This window comes from Eubalaena glacialis, chromosome 5, assembly GCF_028564815.1.
Source record: "Eubalaena glacialis isolate mEubGla1 chromosome 5, mEubGla1.1.hap2.+ XY, whole genome shotgun sequence".
Taxonomy (NCBI): domain Eukaryota; kingdom Metazoa; phylum Chordata; class Mammalia; order Artiodactyla; family Balaenidae; genus Eubalaena; species Eubalaena glacialis.
In genome coordinates, this window is record NC_083720.1 from 56778594 (window position 1) to 56803651 (window position 25058).

Consider the following 25058-nt stretch of genomic DNA (forward strand, 5'->3'; position numbering starts at 1 on the left):
GCATCCTAAGAGACTACTACAAGCAACTTTATGCCAATAAAATGGACAACCTGGAAGAAATGGACAAATTCTTAGAAAGGTATAACCTTCCAAGACTGAACCAGGAAGAAGCAGAAAATATGAACAGACCAATCACAAGTAATGAAATTGAAACTGTGATTAAAAATCTTCCAACAAACAAAAGTCCAGGACCAGATGGCTTCACAGGTGAATTCTATCAAACATTTAGAGAAGAGCTAACACCTATCCTTCTCAAACTCTTCCAAAAAATTGCAGAGGAAGGAACACTCCCAAACTCATTCTATGAGGCCACCATCACCCTGATACCAAAACCAGACAAAGACACTACAAAAAAAGATAATTACAGACCAATATCACTGATGAATATAGATGCAAAAATCCTCAACAAAATACTAGCAAACAGAATCCAACAACACATTAAAAGGATCATACACCACGATCAAGTGGGATTTATCCCAGGGATGCAAGGATTCTTCAATATACGCAAATCAATCAATGTGATACACCATATTAACAAATTGAAGAATAAAAACCATATGATCATCTCAATAGATGCAGAAAAAGCTTTTGACAAAATTCAACACCCATTTATGATAAAAACTCTCCAGAAAGTGGGCATAGAGGGAACCTACCTCAACATAATAAAGGCCATATACGACAAACCCACAGCAAACATCATTCTCAACGGTGAAAAACTGAAAGCATTTCCTCTAAGATCAGGAACGAGACAAGGATGTCCACTCTCACCACTATTATTCAACATAGTTCTGGAAGTCCTAGCCACGGCAATCAGAGAAGTAAAAGAAAAAAAAGGAATACAAATTGGAAAAGAAGAAGTAAAACTGTCACTGTTTGCAGATGACATGATACTATACATAGAGAATCCTAAAACTGCCACCAGAAAACTGCTAGAGCTAATTAATGAACATGGTAAAGTTGCAGGATACAAAATTAATGCACAGAAATCTCTTGCATTCCTATACACTAATGATGAAAAATCTGAAAGAGAAATTATGGAAACACTCCCTTTACCATTGCAACAAAAAGAATAAAATACCTAGGAATAAACCTACCTAGGAAGACAAAAGACCTGTATGCAGAAAACTATAAGACACTGATGAAAGAAATTAAAGATGATACCAACAGATGGAGAGATATACCATGTTCTTGGATTGGAAGAATCAACATTGTGAAAATGACTATACTACCCAAAGCAATCTACAGATTCAATGCAATCCCTATCAAATTACCAATGGCATTTTTTACGGAGCTAGAAAAAATCATCTTAAAATTTGTATGGAGACACAAAAGACCCCGAATAGCCAAAGCAGTCTTGAGGGAAAAAAACGGAGCTGGAGGAATCAGACTCCCTGACTTCAGACTATACTACAAAGCTACAGTAATCAAGACAATATGGTACTGGCACAAAAACAGAAACATAGATCAATGGAACAAGATAGAAAGCCCAGAGATAAACCCATGCACCTACGGTCAACTAATCTATGACAAAGGAGGCAAAGATATACGATGGAGAAAAGACAGTCTCTTCAATAAGTGGTGCTGGGAAAACTGGACAGCTACATGTAAAAGAATGAAATTAGAATACTCCCTAACACCAAACACAAAAATAAACTCAAAATGGATTACAGACCTAAATGTAAGACTGGACACTATAAAACTCTTAGAGGAAAACATAGGAAGAACACTCTTTGACATAAATCACAGCAAGATCTTTTTTGATCCACCTCCTAGAGTAATGGAAATAAAAACAAAAATAAACAAATGGGACCTAATGAAACTTCAAAGCTTTTGCACAGCAAAGGAAACCATAAACAAGACGAAAAGACAACCCTCAGAATGGGAGAAAATATTTGCACACGAATCAACGGACAAAGGATTAATCTCCAAAATATATAAACAGCTCATTCAGCTCAATATTAAAGAAACAAACACCCCAATCCAAAAATGGGCAGAAGACCTAAATAGACATTTCTCCAAAGAAGACATACAGACGGCCAAGAAGCACATGAAAAGATGCTCAACATCACTAATTATTAGAGAAATGCAAATCAAAACTACAATGAGGTATCACCTCACACCAGTTAGAATGGGCATCATCAGAAAATCTACAAACAACAAATGCTGGAGAGGGTGTGGAGAAAAGGGAACCCTCTTGCACTGTTGGTGGGAATGTAAATTGATACAGCCACTATGGAGAACAATATGGAGGTTCCTTAAAAAACTCAAAATAGAATTACCATATGACCCAGCAATCCCACTACTGGGCATATACCCAGAGAAAACCGTAATTCAAAAAGACACATGCACCCGAATGTTCATTGCAGCACTATTTACAATAGCCAGGTCATGGAAGCAACCTAAATGCCCATCAACAGACGAATGGATAAAGAAGATGTGGTACATATATACAATGGAATATTACTCAGCCATAAAAAGGAACGAAATTGAGTCATTTGTTGAGACGTGGATGGATCTAGAGACTGTCATACAGAGTGAAGTAAGTCAGAAAGAGAAAAATAAATATCGTATATTAACGCATGTATGTGGAACCTAGAAAAATGGTACAGATGAGCCGGTTTGCAGGGCAGAAGTTGAGACACAGATGTAGAGAACAGACATATGGACACCAAGGGGGGAAAACTGCGGTGGGGCGGGGATAGTGGTGTGCTGAATTGGGCGATTGGGATTGACATGTATACACTGATGTATATAAAATGGATGACTAATAAGAACCTGCAGTATAAACAAACAAACAAAACAACTAATACTAAACTTTCATTGGGTTATTTGTATGGAAATATGTTAATATAAATGTTTCAGACATTACATGAAATTTCTAAAAATCTTATATGTTCTGGTATAATGTTATAAGTCATAATCCTAGTTATTACTTTAAAATGTATATCTCAGAAATAACTAATTTTCTTGTCAACTGCATTATTATGAACTTTCATCAAATCTTTAACCGTGGTCATTTTTAAGTCTTTTGTCATTTACAGACAGTTCTGGATGTACTCTGATGCTTTTGTAAATATGTTCCTATAAAAGGGTTTCATCTTCAGGAAATTCATGGAAAAGACTCTGACAAGTACAGGTTTCTGGTACCTGACTGTACTGCTGAACTGAATGAATAAGCATTTTCAGAACTCTAATGAAAAACTGATGAGCTCATAAAAGTGCTAACAAAAGATCAAGATGAAAAAAAAAAAATTAATTACATGGGACTGAGTGAACTGATGAGGATGAGTATAATTTTTGTGACTTTCTGGTTGAATTTAAAAAAAGAAAAAATCCCACAAGAACTCAGAGGCAAAGAATATACAAATCAGTTTTCACTGCAAAGTAAAGGAGCTGTTGCAGTGGAGGATTACTGGACTGAATGTCAATATTATGACATAGTATGAGTGTGTTTCATGTTTGGTAATTGCAATCATTGTTGCTTTTGTTGTGGTCATCCATGTACAATGCTTGGTGTCAGTCTATTTATCTCTTGTAAAAATAAAATACAGTGTGTGTGAAAAAAAAAAAAATCAGATCAGAAATAAATGAAAAAGAAATGAAGGACATGATAGCAAACATCAATAAAACAAAAAGCTGGTTCTTTGAGAAGATTAACAAAATTGATAAACCATTAGCCAGACTCATCTCAATAGAATTAGAAATGAAAAAGGAGAAGTAACAACTGACACTGCAGAAATACAAAGGATCATAAGAGATTACTACAAGCAACTATATGCCAATAAAATGGACAAAATGGAAGAAATGGAAAAATTCTTAAAAAAGCACAACCTTCGGAGACTGAACCAGGAAGAAATAGAAAGTATGAACAGACCAATCACAAGCACTGAAATTGAAACTGTGATTAAAAATCTTCTAACAAACAAAGCCCAGGACCAGATGGCTTCACAGGTGAATTGTATCAAACATTTAGAGACGAGCTAACACCTATCCTTCTCAATCTCTTCTAAAATATAGCAAAAGGAGGCACACTCCCAAACTCATTCTACAAGGCCACCATCACCCTGATACCAAAACCAAAGATGTCACAAAGAAAGAAAACTACAGGCCAATATCACTGATGAACATAGATGCAAAAATCCTCAACACAATACTAGCAAACAGAATCCAAGAACACATTAAAAGGATCATACACCATGATCAAGTGGGGTTTATCCCAGGAACGCAAGGATTCTTCAATATATGCAAATCGATCAATGAGATACGCCATATTAACAAATTGAAGGAGACAAGCCATGAGATCATCTCAATAGATGCAGAAAAAGCTTTCTACAAAATTCAACACCCATTTATGATAAAAACCCTCCAGAAAGTAGGCACAGAGGGAACTTACCTCAACATAATAAAAGCCATATATGACAAACCCACAGACAACATCGTTGTCAATGGTGAAAATCTGGAACCATTTCCACAAATCAGGAACAAGACAAGGTTTCCCACTCTCACTACTATTATTCAACATAGTTTTGGAAGTTTTAGCCACAACAATCAGAGAAGAAAAAGAAATAAAAGGAATCCAAATTAGAAAAGAAGAAGTAAAAGTGTCACTGTTTGCAGATGACATGATACTATACATAGAGAATCCTAAGGATACTACCAGAAATCTACTAGAGCTAATCAATGAATTTGGTAAAGTGGCAGGATACAAAATTAATGCACAGAAATCTCTTGTATTCCTATACGCTAATGATGACAAATCTGAAAGAGAAATGAGGAAACACTCCCATTTACCATTGCAAAAAAAAAGAATAAAATACCTAGGAATAAACTGACCTAAGGAGACAAAAAGTCTGTATGCAGAAAACTCTAAGACACTGATGAAAGAAATTAAAGATGATACAAACAGATGGAGAGATATATCATCTTCTTGGTTTGGAAGAATCAACATTGTGAAAATCACTCTACTACCCAAAGCAATCTACAGATTCAATACAATCCCTATCAAACTACCAATGGCATTTTTCACAGAACTAGAACAAAAATTTTCACAATTTGTATGGAAATACAAAAGACCCCGAATAGCCAAAGCAATCTTGAGAAAGAAAAACGGATCTGGAGGAATCAAGCTCCCTGACTTCAGACTATACTACTAAGATACAGTAATCAAGACAGTATGGTACTGGCACAAAAACAGAAATATAGATCAATGGAACAGGATAGAAAGGCCAGAGATAAACCCATGAACATATGGTCACTTTATTTTTGATAAAGGAGTCAAGAATATACAATGGAGAAAAGACAGCCTCTTCAATAAGGGGTGCTGGTATTTGTTTTCCTCTTTCTGACTTACTTCACTCTGCTGACACTTATATTTGGAACTAAAAAACAAACCAAAAAGATGGTCATGAAGAACCTAGGGGCAAGGTGGGAATAAAGCCGCAGACCTACTAGAGAATGGACTTGAGGATAAGGGGAGGGGGAAGGGTAATCTGGGACAAAGTGAGAGAGTGGCATGGACATATATACACTACCAAATGTGAAATAGATAGCTAGTGGGAAGCAGCCGCATAGCACAGGGAGATCAGCTCGGTGCTTTGTGACCACCTGGAGAAGATGTGGCACATATATACAATGGAATATTACTCAGCCATAAAAAGAAAAGAATTTGAGTTATTTGTAGTGAGGTGGATGGACCTAGACACTGTCATACAGAGTGAAGTAAGTCAGAAAGAGAAAAACAAATACTGTATGCTAACACATATATATGGAATCTAAAAAAAAAAAAAATATATATATATATATATATATGGTTCTGAAGAACCTTGGGGCAGGACAGGAATAAAGATGCAGACATACAGAATGGACTTGAGGACACGGTGGATGGGAAGGGTAAGTTGGAACGAAGTGAGAAAGTGGCATGGACATATATCCACTACCAAATGTAAAATAGATAGCTAGTGGGAAGCAGCCGCTAGCACAGGGAGATCAGCTCGGTGTTTTGTGTCCACCTAGAGGGGTGGGATAGGGAAGATGGGAGGGAGACGCAATAGGGAGGAGAAATGGGGATATATGTATATGTATAGCTGATTCACTTTGTTGTACAGCAGATACTAACATAACATTGTAAAGCAATTATACTCCAGTAAAGATGTTAAAAAAAAAAAAGTGATCCCATTGCTAAACCATTTTAGGCTCTTCCTCACCTCCCATTCTTGTAGTTTTAAGAAAATGTATTGAATATTTACTCCATGAAATGCACTATTATGATGCCTGGAGGTACAACACATAGTTAAATTGAGAAACATCTCATAGAGTTTAAAATCTATTGAAAGAGTTTAGACAAAAACAAAACAAAAAAATATGATAATACATCTAGGAAGGAACATTAATCAGAGAAAGAGAGTTCTGGGGACAAGAGATTCCATGGAAGGATTTTTGAAAGGCAAAACAAAGTTTCACGAAGAAGTTGAACACTGAATAAATACCTAAATAAAACAGACCAATCCATAGTAATATCTTAGCAAAGGGTATTCTAAGCAAAGAGAGACAGAAAAATATCAAACTCTCAGGCGGAAGCATGCCTGGTGTGTTCAGGGATTAACCAGAACAATCATGTGGCTGGACTAACATGAAGAAGGGGAAATAGAAGATGACAGCTGGTTAATGATTATACTCAGCATCAGCTACTGATTTTGGGATTTTGAAAGAATGGGCCATTTAATATACTTAATTCTCTAAAAAAGAGAACACCTATTTGCTTTGCAAGGTGCCAAGTTTTAGGTCCAGGTGAATACCAACGTACATGAAAACATTTCAAGTGGCAGATTTGTAGTGGTGACCAAGACTGCAGACTTTGAAATTCCACCTATGCCAACTGGTATATGTATTACCTTGAGTATGTGATTTAACCTTTTGGTGCTTTAGTTTTCTCAGTCCCCAAATGGGGGTGATGACTGTGCCTTACAGGTGGTTGGAGCATTAAGTGAAATATGCACACGTGCTCTCAACACAGTGTTTGGCAAAGACATGTTCTAAAAATACTTGAGGTTTAGTATTATTTTAGAATTTTAAAGTATCAGTAATAGAGTAGTAGTGCTAGTAGCAGAGGTTTACAGAATTAGAATGAGTGGTTTTTAGAGTCATAAAAATGGTAAAGATGTAAGTCATTTATGTAAATATTCTCTTAATATTCAGAAAAAAAACAAAAAACAAAAACAACTGTGAATCCCATTAACTACACACAGAAAAGCGTGTTGATGACACAGAGGGGTTGTGGGCTTTTGAAAAAGAAGGCTGTGATTCCTAGTCAATAGCAAGTGTTGAGCAAGAAGAAACCATCTAAATGAACCACGTAATGGAGTTACTAAAGAAAAAGTTCTGAGATGCCGTAAGAATTGCATAACTTAATTTTATTGAAGTGTTAACAAATCTCTTATAATATTATCTCTATGAATGAACAATGTCAGCCTATGAGTAGACTGATAGATATAGAGTTATTTTAGGCTGGGTTATCTGGGAAGCACCCTGAGACAGAGGTTTCAGTGCAGGTGATTTCATAGGGAGTGTTTAGGCAGAACAGCAGCTCTAAGGAGTGAGGCCAGCTGGGGTTAGTAGAACTGTGGTACAGTTGCAGTTGAGGTCACATCCTGTTTCCACAGGGGGCTCTCAAGCTAGGATGGCCATTCATGATTGAACTGAATTGAGATAAGGGGGCCAGACCTTTATAATTCTACGTCAACCAGTCATGGATGTGGGCTGCTCGGGAGGAAAGGTTGTAACCTTAGGACAGGCAGCTCTTTTGGGAAAAGGCAAGTCCTAGAGAGGGATTTAGTCTGAAGGTGAAACTCCTGGAAGCTGAGAGGGTAGGGGTTGTGAGTGCCCAGGTCCTGAGGAGCTGATAGGAGATATAATCTTTCCACACCCTCCATTTGGCCTCCAAGATTCCGTCCTGGCCTTTTTCCAATATCTAATTTGTAAAACATTCTGATAGGGCAGAACTCAGAGAATTAATTAATTAATTAATCCAGGACATACTGGATAATATTACAGAAAAGCAATTATCTTAATAGTTAGCTGCTGAAACTAGTAACCTAACAATAAATGTGAATGCAAAATGGAATACTTAGATTGAAAAAATAAATTACAAAAATAAGACAGCTTAATGGCCAAACACACAACAAAACAAAACAATCTCCTGTAAAACTATAGGATACTGAATTTCTGGGCTACAAACTTACACCGCGTAATAGCAATATAGCATCCATATTAAAGAATGCTCCTCTGCTCATATACCTTGCCCTAGTCAGGGCACATGGAATATTCCACGCAGTTTGGAAGGAATCAGATCGGAAACTAGAAAGGTCACTCCAGAGCCTGCACTTTTAACTACCAGACCATATGGCCTTCTCAATGTGAACAACCCAAATCTGTAAACTTTGTGGATATAACCTTGACCAAATTTCCTCTGGACCAATTTAGGGGCTTTCCTTAAAATTTCTGTTTGTATTCTACCATACTAATATTTCTTATTCTGAGGAGAAAATATTGGCAGTTTAAGCATATTAAGATTATACTAATTTTATTTTATATTATAATCTTTATTATGCCAGCATAGTATAATATAAAGAATATGTGACTTTATATTATTATTATTATTTTGACTTGGAGGTGAGTACCTATGTTTTCCTCTTATGATTGTTCTGTAGACCATAAGTACACATTATAAATCCTTTTTAATATGAATATTATGTTTAATAATAAAAGAGAAGAAAAAATACAAACAACTAAAATAAGGAATATATAATTTCCCATAACCCCAGTTGTAGGGATAACCATCATTGACACTTTGGACTATATCTTTGTGTGTATGTATCAAAAAATATGCAGTATGTAGACTTTCTAATCTACTTTTATTTTTTTTCACTTTGCATTCCATGAACCTGTTCTTATGTCAATAAACATTTGTTAACAGCCTTATCTTAATGATGGAAGAGTATTCTACTTTATGAATTTACCATCATATAATCAGTAATGAATGTACCATTTATTAATTCTTCTGGACATTTAACTTGTTTCAATTTTTATTTCTACTCTAATGCTTTGAGAAGCAATCAAGTTTAAAGATTTTTGTGCATCCCTACTATTTCCTTAGGCTAACCTTCTGGGTATGTAATTGTTAAGTCAAAATGGATCAGTGTTTTCGGGGCTTCTTTTTAACATCGGTAATTGCTGGTATTGTTGGTAAAGTTTGATCAGCGTTTTAACTCATTCTTATTTACTTGAAATCCCCTTAAACTAGGAGTAAAATAGCAATACCTAGGACTAAACAATTAACATTCATTGAATTATGTAGTTGGTTGTGTGTGAAGCCTCCAAGATCTTCCCTCTAGGATTTCGGGACTTATTCTCCAGCTGCTGGAAATGTTGCCAGTAACACCTCAAGGCTATCAACCTGTTCTGAAAATTGCTGGTGCTGAAGACACATCTTGCCCAATGTTGGATCCATGTCCTAAGAGCAGCTAGCCCCCGATGACTGGCTGATGTTGGGTTATAAAATACCAACCCCTACTAGTGTGGTAGGCTGAGACCCTCTTCTGACTAAAAACCCTTCTTTCACTTCCCCCCAGGTGTTCATCCTAATAGCACTTCCTAATACATGTCTTGCATGCTAATTCCTATCTCAGAGCTGGCTTTCTTGTGTGTCCACCTTGCAACAAGCACCTCCCATGTGCAGATACAGTGTTGTGCTTCATAGCCATTGTCTCATTTAATCTATTCCGTCATAGATAGGTGGTGTGATAGGTGAGACAGGTAGTATGATTACTGTTATTTTACGGGTAAAATAATCCCCAGCTGTTTAAACAGCTTTTCCTAGGACAAGCTATAAAGCTAGTGAAGCCAGCGTTCAAATTAGAAATCTGACCTCGAAGCCCATGTACTACACTAGGCACTGTACTTCCTCCAGACTCAGTCGGAACAACACAAATTGATAACCTTAGTACTTTAGGAACAGTGAATAATATTTCTGCTCCATTGCCCTCCAGGCTAATTTAAAGTCTTTCCTCACTTTCACATATTCTCATTTTGATTTAGAGTCAACTCTTTATATACCTGTCAATCACTCTCACTAAATAGTAAGTTCCATAGGGCAGTTAGTAACATCACACATAATACATATTGTGCTCTATGAATAAACCGCATTTGAATAACTGAATGAATATATTTGGTCATACTCATTTAGATTTATTCGTGCTAAATCAGGTCTACAGTCTGGTCTAGACAGACTTCTATCTGATTTGGCCACCAAAGTAAAGGCTGTTAAATAATCATTCTTTCCTTGATCTCAACTCAGATAAAAAATATCGCTATTCTATGACTGAAAAAAAAATAGATAATAAGTTTTATTGTGTTGCTAAATTTTGTATGGATTAATATTCCTCTCTTTTCTAAACTTTTCAGTCTTTGGTTTCAATATAGAGCCATTTATAAAAGATGTGTACACACTCTTTTTATTTTTCACTTCATATACTTTGATCATTATCCACTTTCAGCTTTTGTCTTTTAGCTCAACCATACAACAAATAGATTTCAGCCTTCTGGAAACTGCCAAGCACTATATTAACTAATGAGGAATTCAAGATTTTAAAAATTATACTCTTACTATAAAATATCTCATACTTTCTCTTAAGTTTTTCCCTTTTTATTCAAATGATTATAACGGATTGTAGAAAGTGATACCCTATACATTGCTTTTGATTTACCACCAAAATTTTGTTTAGGGCATGCTTAGAATACAATTGTTATCTTTTTCAACAGCTCATTTTGGAAATATAATGATAAGTTAGTCTCAATAATTTCACAATATATTAATTTGCTGATAAGACCAAAATATTATTAATGTTTTTCTGAATGATTAACTGCTAATCAAAATTTGTAATGGCTGGTCAATTGAGGGTGTTTATATATGTAAAAAAATAATTATTATTTGACTATCATGTACAATTTGACTATAAACAAAATTACGTTTTTAAGAGAATTTGAGTGTGAGTTTGAAACAGAACAAACTAGGAAGAGACAAAGAATCCAATGCAAATCAATAATCTAGCACAAGAGTAGGTCATTAGAACTGGCCTTGCTGGTGAACACTCTTCCAGTTGCACTATTGGAAGCAGTGCTGTAATCTCCAGAAGGATTTGGCAGTTCAGTTTTTCTCTTGATGCCTGGTCTCATGTCAGAGATTCCACTTTTCATTATACACATGTGTGTTTTTCTAATAAATGCCCTGTTAATTTTGGTTATTTTAGTACTCTATGTTTCTTGCAATCAAAACAGTCCAACAGAAGAATGCACATCATAGCAAGTGTATTATTAAATGCTATCTATCAGTTTAGAATATGATATTTTATTGCAAAGGTAGATTTTACATATAAATAATGCAGCAATAGTAGCAATGGTTGCATGCATATTTTCTATCAAAGGATAAATCTATGGATATGTAAACTTGGATTCCGATTGGAATCACACTAATTTAACAGCTATAGAGTTATCAGCACTCACTATTGATGAAGAGAAGTGTATCAGTTTCCTGAGGCTGCTGTAACAAATATCTACAAACTGGGTACCTTAAATCAACATAAGTGAATTCTTCTATAGTTCTGGAGGCCAGAAGTCTGGAATCAACGTGTCTTCAGGGCCATGCTCCCTCCATAGGCTCTAAGAGGTAACCCTTGAATCTTTCAGCTTCTGGTGGCTGCAGACGTTTCTTATCTTGTGGCCTCATGATTCAAATCTTTGCTTCCATGGCCACATTGCCTCCCCTCTCTCCAAAATTCACTCTGCCTCTTTACTATAAAGACACATGTGATTATATTTAGACCTCAACTAGATAATTCAGAATAAACTGCTCTTCTCAAGATCCTAAACTTAAATCACGTCTTTTGCCATAACTGATGTGTAAAGTTCACTCTTTAACAGATAGGGTAATATTCACAGGTTCCAGGGATTACGATGTGGACATATCTGTTTAGGGGTCACTTTTCAGACATCATCAAAAAATCACTTCCATATTTAAACTTTGACCTTATTTTGATCAATGTGATTTGAAAGCCCTGTGTCTGCAATGTTAACTAAATAACAAAGCTAATTCAGAAAGATGCTTGAAGGTTTGGCCACTCACTGCTCAAATCATCCATTCTCACCATTTCATGCTGCACTTGGACTAAATCCCTTAAACTAAATGACCACAAACTACCTTAGGTTTGAGATATTAATTTGTGGTTTATACTCTCTTTGACATAAAGGAGCCCATGGATTTCTTTCTTTCTAAGTTAAAACAAATATGCAGATGTGTATTTTAATAATACTGAAGTCATTGTTAAACATACAAAATGACGTCATAATTTATTACTTTAGCAAAAAATTTAAGGTAGTGGTCTTGTTTTAAATGCTTACTTTTATTTTTTTTTATTTTGCTGTTGAACCTGATGTTGATGATAACTAGCATTTATTGACTGATAACAAAGACATTATTTAGTATCTGGTTAAAGAATTAAATCCTCACAGCAATTAAGATGGTTACATACTATGGTTTTCACCATTTTACATATGAAAAAATTAGGGAATAGAGAAATTAAATTATTTGCTAAGGTTATGCTATTCAACTAGGATTTGAATCCAAACAGTCTGTCTCTAGTATATGTGCTTTTAGCTACTATGCTATGCTGTAAACTTATCTGCTTTCAGATATGTGTACTTGCAGTTTATTTTAATACTCTAGAATTGGCATAGCGAAAGTTCATGTGAAAAGGACATTTAATCATAAACTTCACAAAGGGATACATCTAAGAGCACAAATAAGTTATATTAGGTATTTTATATATACATATATATCTGGAACTGATAGCTGCTGTGTGTGTATGTGTGCAAAGGAGACATAGCAACTGTGTTAAACACTTAACATTTTTCACTAGAAATCAATTTAGGGCTATTTTATCATAGCCAGAATAAATCCTAAATCCTTTAAGTAAACGTCTACAAATGTATGTGTCATTTTTGAGTTTGGCAATTGGCCAAACCTTATATGGAAAAGAGGTTTAATTTTTTCTATTTTATGATATTTAAGAAATTCTGTTGTATAAATTTATCAGTAGTTTATAACTCAATAAATCTAACAAATATGGACCTTTTATATAATGAATTATAAATGTAAGGAGAGCATATTGATTCATTATTTGTTCTTGCCAAACCAAGCAGCTATTCATTTCAAGAACATCTATAATGTAAAAATATTAACTTGCTTAGCAGGAAGCAAATATAAAATGGTCAGAATAGAAAAATATTAACATAATCATTGAAAATTCCACCTTTTTTATATTTCACACTCTTCACATTGGTTTTATATTTGTAGCTGATTACATTTACTATTCAGTTTTTACTTAGAAGAAAATTTAAGTTCAGAGATAAAAAATAGAAATAGGAAAAAATTAATTAGTATTAGAAGTCCACAGAATGTTATTAAAAATCATTTGCTACTTTTATTTAAGAAGATATAATTTAATTTAACTTACTCTCAGTGTCAATTTAGTAAATTAATAAAATTACAAAAGTCCCTTTACTATGTTTAAAAAAAACAATGTATTAATTTATCTAAGTAAGGTAAATAACAAACATGTTGTACAGAAAACTACTTGGTCTCAAATCCATTTTTCTGACCTAACTTGCTGTAAAAAAATTATAATTTTTTCAGTTACTCGAGGAAAATATGGAAAAATTAATTGTGATGGTTAGTTATTGCATTGCAGTTTTGAGTACAACTCAAGGTCAATGAGTAATAATTTCTCAGAAAGATAAATTTCATACTCTTGCTAACAAAAAGGATATATAATATTTCTAAAGTTCTTATGAGAAATATTTGTTCAAAAGACCTTGCTGTTTAACATAACTACAAGTAACAGAGGCAACCAGCCCTCTGAATCCACCTCAAATAAAGAAAGGAAGCATGATCTTCCCCAGGAAGGGTAGTTAAAAGTAACAAACCACTGCCCCATTTGAAGTTACCCTTTGATTCAAGTGCAGTTTAATCCTTTGTTTTTTTATGTCTTCCAAAGAGGTGTGGGGTGATTCAGATGTGCTGGGCCATTAGTAAAAATGAAGAAATCTCAGAATTAAAGGAGTGAAACAGTTAGGGCACCATCTGAATATTTTATTACCTCCATGTTTCAAATAGAGAAAAGAAAAGCGGGAAAAAAAAGCAGGCAGCAGAGTGACTTGATACCATCTCAAAATTTGTACTGTACCAGAATATTAAATTTGCTGTTTAAAAATACCAATAAAATGTGCCTAGTCCAATTAGCTAAAACAAAAAATGTCATATTATTTAAAAAGTAAAATATTTAAGAAAATCTATTATTTAGCACTGTATTCCAAGGACACGTGTTGTCCTTTATTCCTACAACAAACTTTTGAGAAGAATAGTATTCTTGCTCCGATTTTATCAACATAAATCCAGGCACAGCATGATTCATTACTTCCTCAGATTCAGTTATCCTTTAAGTAAAGAAGGTTTTGGATGGGTGGGCAGAATATGAACAGACACAGTCCTATCAGTACACCTCCACTTTTAACCACTGCATCATACAGAAAATGAAAAATATCCTCACACACAGATATCGCAGAGTATAAAGAGACTGGCTAATTTGCTGTTGGTTTCCAAAAGTTAGAGGATGAAGAGTTTATTGAAGGCAGCTTTATTACACACTGTATTCTTTCTCACACACTTTTAAAAAAAAGAATTATTTTGGTAACTCATAGAATTTTTATTATATTTCAAACTTCTTATGTAGCTTTTTTTTACAAAAGGTGTATAATGTTTGTCTCCAGTAAATGTCACTATTTTTGGAGATTTTAGATACCTACTGAATTCCATTTTCAGATTTTCTTTGGGGAGGTTGGGGGAAGATAGGTCCTTTGAAGCAGGAAGCAAAGGTTAGATTAATCCTAGTTCTATGACCTGTGAAATTAGAAATACCTAATTTTTCAAAATATGTTCCTCATAATTATTGATCATTGAGAATAAAGTGTTACTCTCTTCATGACTCCATCAGATAGAGATCTTATCAGTCACTCTTCACTTACAATCAATACCATTTCTATTGAAGTCCATTTTTATAATCAAGATGAGTTCTAGGACACCTGCATTCCTGTTCCACATCATTAGCCAAGGGAGTGGGGGTTGGATTTGAACCTAATCCAGCACTCACATTTTCTACATGGAGAAAACCGAGACCTGGAGAAACCGAGTCATTTGCCCAAGATCACAATATTGTTCATCGTTAATGGCAGAACTGATTTCAGACTCTCTATCTAGAATTTCCCAAGTGTGGTCATCGCAAACATCCCCTTCTAGGATTTGATTTCAACTACATAAATTGGAACACAAATCCTTTAGAGTCTTAACTACCACTCCAGTCTCATTTCTCTTCAAATTTCCCTTTAAGTGAGATACTCAACTATTTTCAGTATTTGAATGATGTCAAGCTCATTCTCTTGAACAGTCATACTATTCACTATCATTAAAGATCTTCTACTATCCCTGGGCTTTTATACATTGTTCATGTCTCAGGTTAAATATCACATCCTCTTAGAAGACTGTAATACTTGATACATTGCAATATGTGTTCCCATTTATATTAAATGTTATTTCAATTACTAGTTTAATTGTTCTTCTGATCACTGGTGGTAAATTGTGTTAGGCCAGATACTCAGGCCTATGTTTAGCCCATGTCTTTTGTTAACTTTTTGTACCCACAACACATAACTCAGTAATCAGGAAATATTGTGTTCAATGACTATTTGTTTAATAAGTGACTGAAAACAGGTAAGCTGGTTTCACGCAAATTGTCTTGGTTTCTTTGACTGAATGTCTTAAAATTTAAAAATCCTTGCAGTCTGAATGTCTGTGTCCCCCCAAAATCCATATGTTGAAATTATAATGCCCAAGGTGATGGTTTGGGGAGGTTGGGTCTTTGATAGGTGCATAGGGCATGAGGGTGAAGCCCTTATGAATGGGATTAGTGTCATTATAAATGAGACCCTACAGAGCTCCCTAGCAACTTCTGCATGTGAGGATACAAGGAGAAATTTCCAGCTTGGAAGAGGACCCCCACCAGACCCTGACCTTGGGCTTCCAGCTTCCACAACTGTGAGAAACACATTTCTACTGTTTATAAGGCACCCTCTGTAATATTTTGTTATAGCATCCCAAACAAATTAAGACAATTTTAACATGGTTTTTGGTTCACAATTAACCTGTTTCCATGGTCTGGTACTGGACTTTTCTTACCTCACTACAACTTATATATCCAGGCATACCTCAATTATTTCAGGTCTTTCATGGGGTCACATTCACTCTTGACTACAGGATTTCCCACATGCAATGTTTTATGCATAGCAAGCTCTTCAGTCTCCTTGCTCTCCCTATCTTTTAGCTCTCAAGAACCTTTATTTGTTAACTTCTTAATACTAAAGAAGTATTACAATCACTAGGACAACACTTGTTTTCTCATTTATATTGCAGTGCTTATCTATCTTGTTTACCAATATATTGACTGTCTTCTAGTATAGTAGATGGTAGAGAGTAAAACATCAATGATTATGTATTGATTGAAAGATAACTGAAAGAATCCTTGAGATGAACTATATCCAAAATATAGAGAGTGATGTACAGCATAGAATGTATATTTTCTACAATGAAAAATAAGGACTATGCCACCATCTGGTATCAGTCTCTGGTTCCTTCTCATTAAAAAAAAAATAGTAATAATGCTTAATAAGTGTAGTTAAGGGCTTAGTCCTCATAATTATTGGCTCCAGAGCTTCTAACATTTCTATTTTACTTCGTGGTATATTGATTGGTATAGTAGGGAAACATTTCTTCTTAATTTGTAGCCCTTGTTAACAATTATATATAATTCTATATCTTTCCACTGAGCCCTTAGAATGGTTGTATAATACTTCAGTTCTTTCTAAATAGTGTACGATGTATTTGTATTCTTTCAGGGGAAAATCAGTTTCCTTCTCCGGGTGCTGCTCTAAAGTTTAATGTTGTTTTTGGTGGTATTATTCTGGATTATTTAGTATGTGTATATAGGGGGGAAGACTTCATACTGAGAGACCCGTAAAATAATGGATTTGCCAGTTTTTCAGATTCATTCTCATTCTTATTTATTATCACTAGCTTACTAATTATTCATTTAATTTCTAATATATTGAATTTACTAATTCTTATTTAATACCATTAATTTACTAATTATACATCTACTAACAATTTCAAACCAATACAGTAATAACTGTTGTTTGTTTAGCCTTTTATGTGGAAGCAAAGTGCTAACTGCTTTCAGCATTATCTTGTTTGCAAACAAATCCATGTGTCAGATACTATTAATAGTGTTATATTACTGATGAGGAAACTCTCAGTTCAGTGATGTAGTGGAAACAAGACTAAAATCCAGATATGCTCATCCTTTTAATCATTGTACTATGTTGTCTCAAAATTAAAGAAAAATTAATGAAAAATGTTAATTGTGTAAAATAAAATTCAATTACAAATGTAGTCATTTCTAAGGTATACAGAACACGTGCTCTGGACAAGAAAAATCAGGGTCATGTAGGTAGAATAAGAGGGCCCCAATGACAAGAAGCTCTAGATATGCATCAAAAGGAATTTATGCTCATAAAATCTTCCTGTTCCATATATATGGTCAACCTTACGGTGGTTTTTAAATACATTTCTATAATTACAAATAAAGTATAATTCACAGGACTTTGAAGCATTCAAAGCCATATATTTGGTTTACATTTTCAAACTTTTTTTTTACAGAATGATTTACAAAAAGAGAACTAAATATATTAAGTTCTTTATAAATTATGACCACATATGGATATTCCCTAGCTTTTTCGTATAATGAGTTTCAAAGATCCTTTATTCTTCTTGAATCATAGCACTACATTAAAATATTCTATTGATATCTGTGCTAAAACATTTGACTTTTCAAATCTCCATCTATATCTAAGATTCTTAACAATGATGATTTTGGTACGGTGATTATGCATAGCTAAGACAGGAGACCCAAACTCATAAACCAAAGCATATATCCATGTGACATGGATTTATTTTTTAATGTGTTAGACAGGTTGAGGGCAAGTGAATCCAGATTGCAAATGGGCTTTGGCTTGGAACATAGATTCTGAATTGAGATGAGTGAAATGACTGCTGGGTTTTAAAATAGAACTTATTAGCCAATGCACACTTAGTAATCCACCTAGAATGCTGCCCTATTTCTGAGAATGGCTCTGGAAAAATTGCTGGAAGTGTCCTTAGTGTTTATGAAGAATATTTCCTTGTCGTTGTCATAAAAATCAATATCTTCATTGATAATATTTCTAATGACATCAATCAGTAAATACAAAGATACTAAAATAATGAGTATAAGATTTTAGAACTTTCCTTTAAAATAGCATTTAGTCTGAAGTATCAACTTTTCCACTTAACTAGCAAAATATACACTTTAATAAGAAAACTTACATTGTATTTAGTATAGAATATAAAGGATATAGGAAAACTCAGCTGCGATATTTGACGCAGCATTATGGAAACCCCAGAGTTCTTTACTTCATTGTTTAATTTAATTATTTTCCCTTTTGTATTCACCTGCTTTTGATGTACTTGTTATTTTTTACTGTTCTGACTAGCTTAGGTGACCTTGTCAACAGTTTAGTTGTTGAAAAAGGCAAAGTGTTAGTTATAGTGTGAAAATCTGGTGTACTGTCAGAAAAGGGCAAACCATTAACTTTCGAATTTCCACTTCCCGTGTTCCATAGATCAATGATGCTTGAAAAGCCTCTAGTCTGAATTACTATTAAGGGTAACGTGGCATATGCATTTATGAAGCTTTGTAATTATGCATAATACAAACCTTCATCATATAAAACTACACTTATGGAGTAGGTTGTGGTGGTGTTTTTTCCTTTAAAAAATATCAAAAGCCCTGTTAACCATTAAATGGATGTTATTTTTAGAAATATAATTCAGGACAGAAATGCATCCTGCAAGAAATGATCTAAAAATCTCATGTCAAAGAAGGCCGTTTTCAAATAATCTAGATAATTTTTGAGGTTGGGAACAATCAGAGTAAATTATGTTACTGATACAATACATTTATGTCAAAACCTTTGTATAAACAAGATACCAGAATGTATGGAGGTTCACAACCTTGCTTTAGAGTAGAGTGGCTGGAAACTGTGTGACAGTAGTCATGCAAAATGGCAAATATTGTGTAAAGAGGGTGATTATGTGTTATTGTTCTGTCTGTCGAGCCACAGCATTATCATTAGATGTTAGGTGGAAATTATTTCAAGAACTCCTAGAAACTCTGAACCATCTGCATTATGTGTAATTTCTGTCATTTTAAGATATTTAAGTATCAAATATTAGGTAGTGTTTAGGATTATTTGGAACTCCTATTTACACAATGTGAGAATGTTTGGAAATAAGGTATTTCCATAGAGTTCCCAGTAGAGAACCATAATGATATATATGTTTTTAATTAATATTAGTGGCCTAATGCTGTGTTTCTTAACCTTGGGGCTGTTGACATTTTGTGCTGCATAATTCTTTCTTGTGCGGGCTGTCCTGTGCATTGCACTATTTAGTGGTACCCCAGGAATTTATTTACTAGGACCAGTAGTACAGTCCCCTTATAGTTATGACAATAAAAATTGTCCCCAGATATTATCAAATGTCCTATGGGGGTCAAAAATGTCAGATGAGAACCACTGGACTGAAGCAAAATGGGATAATATTTTTAAGCTGAAATAAATGTAAGGGAAACTCAATTCTTGTTAAAATATCTTTGAATATGACCTCTCTCTCTCTTTGTTGTTTCACCTGGAAGATCATAACACTGGACTAGAGCAAAGGAAAAAGCACTAATTCAAAAAGATACATGCACCTCAATGTTCATAACAGCATTATTTACAATTGCCAAGATATGGAAGCAACCTATGTGTCCATCAACAGATGGATAAAGAAGATGTGAGATATATACATACACACACACACACACATACACACTGGAATACTACTCAGCCACAAAGAAGAATGAAATTTTGCCATTTGCAGCAGCATGGTTGGACTTAGAGGACATTATGCTAAGTGAAATAAGTCAGAAAAGGACAAATACTGTATGATATCACTTATATGTGGAATCTAAAACATACAAAAAACTAGTGAATATAACAAAAAACAAGCAGACTCGAAGATATAGAGAACAAACTAGTGGTTACCAGTTGGGGGGGAGGAATATAAAAGGGGGTGGGGAAAGTGGGAGGTACAAACTATTGGGTGTAAGATAGGCTACAAGGATATATTATACAACACGGAGAATATAGCCAGTATTTTGTAATAACTGCAAATAGAGTGTAACCTTTAAAATTGTATTAAATAAATAAATAAATAAATAAATAAATAAATAAATAGATTTTTAAAATTTAATACTCTTTAAGTAATATTATAAGTGTAAAAGTGAAAAGTTTAGAAAAGCCTCTAGTCAACTCGGATATATACCAAATATTAGTATTTAGTAAACTCTCATTTATGCCACTATTTTTATGCTGACTTCAGAAATTAGGCTTCTTCTCCTGATATCTCTGTGCGTATGATACGATTTCTTACAAATATGTAATGGAGAAGAAAGGGTGACATTCTATATTTGAGTTTCTTTATGAAGACAGGTGTGTGCAAGCCCAGTCGTCTAAACTTGCACTGATAAGCTCCGTGTGAAGCACAGGAGAGCCTGCTAAATTGTAGGCCAGTCAGTTCTCAATGATCTGTGCTCTTTGCCACCTAATTGTTAGTTGAAATTAACAAGAATTTTCTTCACTCTTTTTCTATTGATAATATCAGAATGTAATCGTCGTGCTTATTTGTTAGCTTGAGTATTCTCTGTTGTTATTGACCAGGAGTGAGAAGAGTTACTGAATCTTGAAATTGAATTAAAAAATCTCTCATTTCCATTTCAAACATCTCCATTTTTTAAATCTACAGTGTCTTGAGGATGCCAAAAGTCCTATGATAACTATTTCCATGTGCTTTGATCTGTCTGTGTGGATTCCTATTTTTCAATATTATGTAATTGGGGGAAAAAAAAGAAATTGGATACTGAAACTAATATAAAACTACAATTGTCTCCTATAACAACCAATGTTAACATGTATTTATCAAAATGGGCTCGTTATTTTCATGGACTGACTTTTCATATGCACATGGTTTAAATCTGTACTTATAAAATAAACTTATGCTGATAAAGCACTCATTTAACCTACTTTTTAATATTAAAGGACTATTTAAATTTAATATGAAAAATAGTTCTACTTTTAAAAATATTTGAAATTCACGTCTTTAGACTGCAACTGTTCTAAGTTTCTGTTATTTCTGTGCCATAGTTTATAAACTGTGAAAGGCATTTGAAGGAAGAAAAGTTTTTTTCTAAGATATTGGCTCTCATATATCTATCTTATTAAAATAATTATCAGGCCATTTTTCTGAAATTTTGCACCGTTGTTAAAAAACATGTTAAGGAATACAGATATCTCATTTTTATCCAATCCATTGTCGTGGGTTTTGGGGTATGACAAGTCTTATATATACAAGATAGGTAAGTGACTTAGGTTGTCATTTGCCCCATTTCAACCCTCATTTGCTACAACCTGTAAATACTGACTGTGTCTTCAGAACTTAACTCTCAATTGTAAATAGATGCCAAAATAAACCATTGTTTGTTGTTATAGTCATAAAAACTATAGCCTATAGCCAAGGATGGTGAAAATTATTTTTCCACAGGTGTCTTAGCAAGTACGGATGGTGAAATCCAGACGCTTTGCTCCTTACCACTTTCTTTCAAGGGAAATATACCCTACCGAAGTTTCACCTTAAAAAGTCCCTTAAGAATTGAATAACTTGAAACTGCCCGAGGGGATGGATTATTGAATGTTTTCTTCACAAGATATTAAAAACAAAAAGAGGGAGTGCTTTCAAGACACTGCAGCAAACAGTCTTGATCTCCTAATGGAACACTTATTTGCAGCTGTTATCCCTTGCTTTTCTATAAAAGACACAGGAAAATAAAGGGTAGGAGCAGTACAAAAATAGACATATATGTATGACACCAGGAAATCACTGTTAACTTCCTGGAAAATAATGTAGGTGGCATTGTGTGCAGTGGTTTAAAGTCTAGTCTTTAGAATTAGAAACATCTGATCTTGAATTCTAGATTTCTTTCTGCTAACCAAGAATAGTGTTATCTGGTTTTGGTTTTTTGTTTTCTGGGGTTGTTTTTGCCCAGTTCTTAATGTGTTCTTACTAAGGTCTTTGCATTTTCTGATTTACCCATACACTCACCTATACTATAGGTGTTTTTATTGCTGCTTTAAAGATGATGAATCTGAAGGATCCTCAGAAAGTTTGCCTAATGTCACAGAAGTAGTTAGTGGAAAATCCAGGTTAAAGACGAGCTCTGTTAATTTCCCCTTCCTAAGACTTAACCAAGGAAAGATCAAAACAACTGGAAGAACAAAGCACAAAAAAAATTATGATTCAAGCTCCCATTATTTGGAACATCAAATTATTTTCCTTTACTCTCTTTTTGAACTCTTTGAGCAAGTGATTATTTTGTCTACAATATAATGCAATACTCTTTTTAAATACTCTGCTCCTTCCCAATATTATTATGACCTACGGCAAGATAATTTCTCAAAACCTCATTTTCCTGTCTTTAGAAGATATTAAAACCAAACTAAAATTAGGATAAAATTATCTGTACAGTGTTTTTCATAGTGCCTGGAAATTAGTAAGCTCTTTACAAAAGGCATCAATTACCGAGTATTTGCTGGGACAAATTACTGGGCATACAGCATGGTCCCATCCTTTAAGAGGCTCATAGATAGATAACAATGACTGGGAAATTCAGAGTAAATTCAGTAGGGAAGGCTTAATTTAAAAAATGGTCACATTGATCATCTTCATAAAACACATTCTCTAGCTCTGATAAAGAGTTTTGTTTCACTCACTTAGCAGGCATGTATTGATATCTTTTGCGTGGTAAGCATTAAGTGTAAGTTTCTGTATAAAAGGAATTCACGATGTGTTAGAGAATGTGGTTTCATGTTAATGACAGTAGGGTTCTGCTCAGATAGTTTTGTCATGGTCACAACAGTTTGACTGTCATGGCCTTAAAATAGTGAAACAGAGTGAAGTACCACGCACCTGCATTTTGACTAGGGGAAATAGCTGAAAACAAATGCAGGAAATACCTCCATATTATGTTAAGTTTCTTGAACAAGTTGCCATGTTCATGCCTCAGGGCCTTTGTACTTATTTTTTCATCTGTCTGGAACCCTCCCTCCTCGCTTCTCCACCCCAATATTCCAAGGCTTGATCTTTCACTTGCTTCATGTGCCTCTACTGAAAAAATCCCTTTCTAGCATTGCTTTCACTAATTATTTTAAATAGCACCACCACCGTTTTCCAAACCCAACATTCCTAAAACATTTATCTCTGTCTGCTTTAGTTTTTTTTTCAGAGGAATGTTTACTCCATAGAGAAAAATCTTTTATGTTATTTTACTAGCACCTCGAACAATTCCTTCCACATTATTGGTGCTTAATAAATATTTGCAGAATCAATTTTGAGTTCTAAGAATAGTGTGTTCTTGAGGCTTGCTATCACAGGAGATCATACTCATATTAACCATTCAATAGAATAAACACCACTAATCACAGAAGCTTCCTTTTATTCAAAAAGAGAGTGGGAAGAGTCATGTGGAAGCTGCTTAGAGGGTGCAGTGTCCCTGGAAAGAAAGAGGTGATCTAGGGATTCCTTTATTCTCTTAAAGCCAACAGAGTAGAATCTTTCAGAGAATTACTTGTAAAGATTAGTCATATGACACTCTCTAGGTCTATCTACATCTCTACAAATGACCCAATTTCATTCCTTTTTGTGGCTGAGTAATATTCCATTATGTACCACATCTTCTTTATCCATTCCTCTGTTGATGGACATTTAAGTTGTTTCCATGTCCTGGCTATTGTAAATAGTGCTGCTGTGAACATTGGGGTGCATGTATCTTTTTGAATTATGGTTTTCTCTGGGTATATGCCCAGTAGTGGGATTGCTGGGTCATAGATAACTAATGAGAACATACTGTATAGCACAGGAACTCTACTTAATGCACTGTGGTGACCTAAATGGGAAGGTAATCCAAAAAAAGGGGATATATGTGTATGTATAACTGATTCATTTTGCTGTACAGTAGAAACTAACACAACATTGTAAAGCAACTATACTCCAATAAAAATTAATTTAAAAAAAGATTAGTTGTACCTCCAAGAATTGAAGACTGATGTTTGGCTCCTATGTTGTTTACCTATTTAGTCAACTGTCCTACCAATAAGTCTCTGTACAATTTGCAGAACCTGAGGTAAGTGGGGAGACAACCTGGGGCTGATAGAGTAGCAGAGTGGAGCTGCCTTTGCTCCCGTTATTGACATGAGTAGGCTGAATGAGTGTACACTGAATGAGTGTACTCTTTGAGCTTGAGCCATTTGGCCCATACCTCACATAAAAGAACATTTTCTCAGGAAGGAGACTTAGAAGTAAAAGACCATGAGGAAGATGATTGGCCACCAACACTGGCTGGGAAATTGTGAGCAAGGGTAGGAATTTAATTTAGCGGTCCTGAATTTCAAAAATCAAGGAAACTTAAAATGGGAGGGTGCCTATTGAATTTCTCTGAACCACCCATGCAAATACAACCAAAGAGCTGGCATTTGGACACTTTTGTCAGAGAAGAAACTGTATATCAGGCAGTGTTAGCAAGAGAAACAGGATGATCAACCAGGAGACAAGTCTGCCACTTGAACTTGTTTAGCAAAGAAATGTTTGCCTTTTCTACCCTTCCTTCTCCCTGTAACAATAAATGGAATAGCTAGTTATTAGAAGAGGGACT